At 40.9% G+C, this 7,515-nt stretch overlaps 1 protein-coding gene across 1 annotated transcript in view; it reads left to right on the top strand.

The window, feature by feature from the left end:
- The first annotated feature begins 6,748 nt into the window (after window positions 1-6,748).
- The window catches only part of DHX9 (DExH-box helicase 9), a 51,159-nt gene continuing 50,392 nt past the window's right edge, over window positions 6,749-7,515 (top strand). The window contains exon 1 of the mRNA XM_019821747.3: window positions 6,749-6,887. The gene's annotated coding sequence lies outside the window, so the exon portion shown is untranslated. The remainder of the gene's footprint in view (window positions 6,888-7,515) is intronic.

The following is a 7,515-nucleotide window of genomic DNA, read 5'->3' as shown; positions in this document are numbered from 1 at the left end:
TAAAATAGCCACCCAGTCAAATTCTATCTCAGCATTATATTTAATTCTCTGCATAGCATCTGTTACCAGTGAATATTTTATTCACATCCATGTTAATTGTCTCTCTGCTAAAATGCAAGCTTCCTTGAAGCTGTGGCTTTATGTCTTCATTGGTGTTAGGGAGTTTCACTTCAGACATTGCATTTTCTCCATGCTATCTCTCTTCTACTTTTGAAACTTTAATTATGTGTACAATAGAACTTTTCACCATGTTCCACTCATCTTTTAGGTTCTTTCATGTATTTATCATTTGTTTTTCTCTGCAAGGTCAATGTGGATATCTTCTATTGATCTATTTCCAATTGATGAATTCTCTTTCCTGCTATGTACAATCTATTACCTCATTGAGTTCTGAATTTCAGTGATTTTTATTTTCACTTCTAAAATTTCTATTTGATACTTCTCACTTACTCCAGCTCTCTGTAAATCATCTTCAATGTTTTCATCTATTTTTCCTTTTTTAAAAAGTTTATTTATTTATTTATTTATTTATTTATTTATTTATTTATTTATTGACAGAGACAGCATGAGCAGGAGAGGGGCAGAGAGAGAGGGAGAAGAGAGAGAATCCCTGGCAGGCTCTGCATTGTCTTCACAGAGTCCAACGCGGGGCTCAAACTCACAAAACTGTGAGATGATGACTTGAGCCAACACCTAGAGTCGACGCTTAACCGACTGAGCCACTCAGGCTCATCTATTTTCTTGAGCATATTAATCACAATTTTTATAAAGTCTCTGATGATTTCAGTGTCTGGATCATTTATGGGAGTGTTTCTCTTATTTTTTCTCTTTTTTAAAAGTTTAAAAAAAATTGTTTAAGTCTATTCACTCATTCATTCTGAGAGAAACAGAGAGTGAGTAGGAGAGGAGCAGAGAGAGACGGCAGAGAGAATCCCAAGCCCCATGTGGGGCTCAAACTCATGAACCGTGAGATCATGACCTGAGCTGAAACCAAGAGTTGGATGCTTAACCGACTGAACCACCCAGGCACCCCATCTTATTTTTTTCCTCTTGATTTTCAGTCATTTGGCCTGTCTCCTGGCTTGCCTGGAGACTTTTTTTTCTTTATTGAATTTGGGAGATTCTATAAAAAATTTTACAAGTTACAGGTCATTCTGCCAGAAAAGGAGGACAGAGCACTTTGGTCCAATGAGAAAGTACGATGATTCAAGGCTGGTTCTCATTCCCCTGAGTTTGTCCTTTCTTCTAGAATGTACTTCTGCAGGGGGTATCAGATGAAAGCCTGTCCTCTCTTCCTTGGTCCAGGTTTTGTCTCTCTAGTATCATTAGGCTCCAGAAAGCTCTACCTAGTTTTTCAGCCTCATAGCCTCTGTTTTCTATTTGGCTTCTTGATCTCTTTCTTGCCCTAGGCAGGTTAGTTAGGAATCAGCAAATGCATCAAAGTGCAAAGTGATTCAAAAGCTCTGCTCTTCCCTCTTCCCCAGGATTTTAACTCCTCAGATATTAGCTGCCTTACTTCTAATGCTTCAAACAGCAGTCTTGTTTGGATTTTTTTTTCCCTTCAGATTTTGGAGTTGTTATTGGCAGGAGAGTTGGTCTGATAAAACTACTCTATCATACTACACAGAAGTCATCTCTAAATGCAAGCTCTATGAGAAAAGGATGTCATCTGTCTTATTTATGGCCATGTCCTCCAGAACAGTGCCTAGTAAAAAAAAATTGTTTTAAGCCCTCCATAAACATTTATTTTAATTAATATAAGTAAGAATTACACCCTATTAAAAAAAAAAGAATTAGACCCTATATCTGTCCTTGACATCTGTATCATTTACAGTCTTGCATATCTATCCAAGGGAGTCTAGAAGGGTAGATGTTTTCCTTTTAAAATAATTCCTCACCCACATTCCCCCCCATTACAATAGACATCCATTCTACTGTGTTTAATGCGTAACTTTTAAAAACATTTTTTTGCAAAACATCTAGTATCATTTTTTTTGAAGTTTTTAAATTTATTTTGAGGGTGGAGGAGGGCAGAAAGAGGGAGAGACAGAATCCCAAGCAGGCTCTGTACTGTCAGCCCAACACAGGGTTTGAATCCACCAGCTGTCAGACCATGACTTGAGCTGAGATCGAGAGACAGATGCTCAACTGACTGAGCCACCCAGGTGCCCCTAGTGTCATTTTAAATTGACATAGATAACTTATTTTGTTCCTTTTTTTTTTTTTCACTAACCCTACACCCTTAAGTTCTGTGTATATCCAATTCATTTCTTCTGACCGTTGCATTAGATTCCATGGTTAACATCCACTGCATTTTACCTGTCTAGGGAAGAACATCAAATTGCCTCTAACTCCCTGCCAACGTGAATAATGCTGTAATAAACATATCTTAAATGTTCTCTTTTGGACTTCTGGAAAACTTTCATATATATCTATATATCTATAAACCTATAGATATATAGATATATATATAATCTATGTAAAACTTATGTAAAAACTTATATAGATATAAACTATATATAGATATAGATATAGATATAGATATAGATATAGATATAGATATAGATTATATATAGATATAGATATAGATATAGATATAGATATAGATTATATATAGATATAGATATAGATATAGATTATATATATATCTATATATCTATAAACCTATAGATATATAGATATATATATAATCTATGTAAAACTTATGTAAAAACTTATATAGATATATATATCATCATATGTGTGTGTATATACACATATACATACATATACACACATATATATGTGTATACACACACATATACACACACACATACTTACACACACACACACACACACACACGAGCAGACTTGTTTGATTTTACCCATACAGATTGTTTGAGTAAGTAGTACCTGATTTCTCCCCAGAATGGCTGTATCAGTCTGCTTTTTTTACAAGCTGGGCATGGTGAACCTTATATCCCAACATCATCACCAACATTTGACAGTATTCACTTTTCTAATGTTTGCTGATCTAATGGGCATGTGGTAATATCTGATTATTGTTTTAATTGCATTTCTCCTGGTACTAACACTTTTGAGCATCTTGAATATGCTTAGTGACCTTTTGGTTTTCCTTTTCTGACATTGCTTCTTGTCCCCTGCCCATTTTTCTGTCAGGATTGCTACATTTTTCTTGTTGGTTTGAAGGAGTTTCCTGAATAGTTCAGAATAGTTAATCATCTCTTGACAGCCTTAAACATCTCTTGACAACCTTGAACATCATGAATATCTTCCCAAACTCTGTCAACTATGCAATAACTTCATTCATGGTGTCCTTTTTGAGCAAATATCCTTAATTTTAATATAACCAATGCCTTTTGTTTTTTTCGTGTGGTTCGTACTTTTGAACTTTTCCTTAAAGGGACTATTTTTTTTTTTTTGTAAGTTCACTCATTGGGGTGCCTGAATGGCTCAGTTAGTTAAGTGTCCAACTTCTGCTCAGGTCATGATCTCCTGGTCCGTGAGTTCAAGCCCTGCATTGCAATCTGTGCTGACAGCTCAGAGCCTGGAGCCTGCTTCAGCTTCTGTGTCTCCCTCTCACTCTGTCCCTCCCCTACTCATGCTTTGCCTCTCTCTCAAAAATAAACAAACATTAAAAAAAATTGTTTTAACTTCATTTATTTTGAGAGAGAGAGAGAGGGCATACACAAGTAGGGGGAGAGGCAAAGAGACAAGGAGAGAGTGAATGAATCCTAAGCAGTCTCTGTGCAGTGCAGAGCCTAACATGGCGCTCGACCCCACAAACCATGAGATCATGACCTGAACCGAGATCAAAAGTCAGACACTCAACCAACTGAGCCACCCAGGTGCCCATAAAGGAATTATTTTTTATATATCTTTCCCTGAAACTAACATCCAGATTCTGTGGATGCACTTGTGAGGGTGGCAGACGAATTTGGCCCACAGGATAACTTGGATTGTGTACCCTCCTGGAATGCAGAGAGCACCCAACTTGTCTTCCTCCTTGGGTTTTGCCTTTCTATCCATCACTTTCACTTCTTTTACCCTTTTATATGTTCTTAATGTAAACCTACCAACTTTAACATAATTTATTCTGGTTTTAGAAGTGAAAAGGGTGTAAACAATTCTTGGAGGACCCTGAATACAAGGACCCTAGCCTATTCAGCATTATAGGCCACTTTCTAAGACTCTCAAGTCAAGTTACCCCATCTATCAGGAAGTCTCTAACAGAACAAAACAAACAAAAAAACTTCCTGTCTGAATGCAACATTGTATATGGTAGTAGTACAGGAGTGTTGAAGGTCACAAGTGTCATTGGTGTTCACAAGTTATGAGTGGGTTCAAACTTTACCAACACTGACTTCCTCAAGACATCATAACTCTGCTTAAATTCTAGTTCTGGTCCCTGGCGTTCTTCTTCCATTCCCCCATTCCCAACCTTCTGCTTATTTGAGGAACAGAGGAAGAGTGATGAACCAAAACATTCTCCCTCATTTCTCATCATCCATTTCAACTATAGGTGTTGGTAATAACTGTCTCATTCTCCCTGGAAGAAACTTTGCCTCAGTCCATTGGGTTGGCAGAAATAACAAATGACATGAGAAACTTTGCTGGGGTTTTTTCCCCCATACACTCCTCAGATTGACTTTAATACATATCTTTATAATCTTTATCTTCTACCAAACTCAGGAACCAAGTCAACTCTTTCAGAAGTTATTTCTAGGGGCGCCTGGGTGGCTCGGTCAGTTAGGCATCTGACTTCAGCCTAGGTCACGATCTTGTGATTCGTGAGTTCAAGCCCCATGTCAGGCTCAGTGCTGACAGCTCAGAGCCTGGTTCCAGATTCTGTGTCTCACTCTCTCTCTGCCCCTCCCCTGCTCATGATCTGTCTCTCAAAAATAAATAAATGTTAAAAAAATTTTTTAAAAAAGTTATTTCTAGGTAATAACTTAAAAACTTGAAAATAACTTAAAAACTTAAAAAAACATAAGAATAACTTTAAAAAGGTAAATGTGAAATATTAAGTGGTCCACTCACACTGCTCTATCCTGCTTTGCCAACCTCTGTAGTCTTCTAGATAGTCCTATACTGGAAACATCTAGTTGTTATACTGAAATCTGACCACACTCTACTTCTGGAGCAGGTTTCGAAGCTTCATTTACAAATGTTAAGATGTTGGAGGCTGATAGTTGCCAACAGCAACCTACAAAGGTAATGCTAGTTATGGTCACCAATCCACTGGGGACTCTAGGTCTCAGGAGGAGAGCAAGGCCCAAATTAAGAACCAACTTAATAACAAAATTCTTCATAATTCATGGAAGCTAAAGATACACCTCTGAAAATTTTATTTATACTTGACATGTTGTCATTTTTGCTGTATTCGTTATCTAGTACAAAAACATTTGCAATCCATGTGTGCTCCTTGAGTTTCCTTTATCATAAATAACTGTCAGGCACCCGCTGCTTTAAGCACCCTGAAAGGTACAAAGAAATAAAAGATGAAGATCTTTCTCTGAATGATTTTACTCTTAACTGAAGAGAGCAAACACATGAAGAAAAGAAAAAAGAAATGCTAAACTTATTCTAACTGTAGGAGCAACAGAGTTTTAGAGGAATTGATCACTATTAGCTAGAAGAATTAAGAAAGAAAGCAAGAAGGGTGCCTGGGTGGCTCAGTCGGTTAGGCCTCAGACTTCGGCTCAAGTCATGACATTGCAGTTCATGAGTTCAAGCTCTGCACTGGACTCTGTGCTGACCAACAGCTTGGAGCATGCGGCCTGCTTTGGATTCTGTGCCTGTCTCTCTCTGTCCTTCCCCCACTGGCACGCTCTCTCTCTCTTTCTCGAAAATACATAAACATAAAAAAAAAAAGAAAAAAAAGCAGTAAAAGAGGTGAAAAGTGAGGATGGATAAGATATGATGGGCCCATACGATTGTTTTCTGGAGTCTCTGGAACAACCCAACTTGAAATATTTTTTTTTTTTATTGTTGCCTTCACGGGAAACACTAGAGTTCAAAAAGGTAACAATGACTACTACAATATTTAAGAATACAAATTAGTCCAAAGACTCTGAAGACTCTGAAGACAAAGGAAATATTTTTTGTATTGTTGCCTTCATGGGAAGCACTAGAGTTCAAAAATGTAGCAACGACTACTACAATATTTAAGAATACAAATTAGTCCAAAGATTCTGAAGACAAAAGGTTATCCAATTTAAGCAAAAACAACCTTGCAGGTTTTATCCACTCATTAAGCTGGTTTTTACTGAGCGCTTACGATTTGCCCCCACACAGCAGTGAGTGGCCTCAACTAGCCAGGCTAGTTTCCTCCCTTCACAGCTACTGAACACATACTATGTCCCAGGTACTGAGCTAAACCCCTTTCATATATATGCCATCTAATTTATAAAGGTAGCACCTAAGATTCGAGGAAGATATCCACCTATCTTCTACCATTTATCTGTCATCTACTGAAGGTCCTATGATAGAGACTATGAAACATTTTGCTGCATCAAAATGCTACAGATCCCCAACTCTCAAAAACGTTAAAAGTGGGTAGCACAGTACGGGAAGAAGTGTGGCTGGGGCGCAGCAGGCCCAGCGCTGCAGGCCCAAAGCAGCAGATCAGATCTCCCTGGCGACGGGACGCTACCCGGGGCTAGGGAGCTGCAACCCCGCCCCTCCCCCCGGGCGCCCTCGGTCCCAAGCTCGCTTCCTGCGCACGCGTACGCGCACTGGCCCCGCCCCACTGGCGACGCTGTCGGAGCCATTTCGCCGCCGCCTCCGAGCGAGCTGCGGTGTTTGCCCCGGGTCTCTCTGAGGAAGGCCGCGGTTGCGGACGGTCTTAAGAGGGCTGTGTTTTCTGGCACCAGGAAGAGAACGCGGTAGGGAAGAGACGTCCTTGCCACCCGTTGGGGGCGTGGGGCCCCGCGCTCCTGCAGCCGGGCTTTGTTGCGAAGCGCGGGCGGCTGTGGGGGATGGGGGAAGGGGCGAGGCGCCCGCCGGGTTCCCGGATTGCGGGTTGCACGCGGCTCGCCGCACCACGCCTGCGCTGTCCGGGTCCGCTTTGTGGACCCGTCTTTCCCCCAGCCATTGCCAGCCCGGTGTCCGAAGCGTTCAAACCCTTCTTCCTCCTCCGGTCTGCGCGTGGCGGTGGCGCTGTTGCAGCCTATTGAAAGGGGGGAGGGAATCACGAGGTGGTGAGCCCGCCATGATGCCGCCACACACACTTAGGGCCCTCCATTCATTGTGGCAGCAAATACCGGGCGCTGTCCTGCGGGCTGGGTGGTAGAACCATAAACACGTGGGGCACAGTCCCTACCCCTCCCCCCGCAAGAAGGTTTCTGTCGTAGTGGGAGGCAACGGGGAAAAAAAGCGTCTGCGGGTTTCAGTAAAAAGATTCGAGGAAATGGGAGGTGGTGTCAAGGGAGCTACTTTCATTAGGGTGGTAAGAGAAAGCGTTTCGGAGGAGGTAGACTTTTGAGCTGATATCTCGGCCTTTGGGTTGAGAAT

This window comes from Felis catus, chromosome F1 (assembly GCF_018350175.1).
Source record: "Felis catus isolate Fca126 chromosome F1, F.catus_Fca126_mat1.0, whole genome shotgun sequence".
NCBI classification, from domain to species: Eukaryota; Metazoa; Chordata; class Mammalia; order Carnivora; family Felidae; genus Felis; species Felis catus.
Note: the sequence above shows the minus strand (reverse complement) of the source record. Positions and strands in the feature narration are given on the sequence as shown.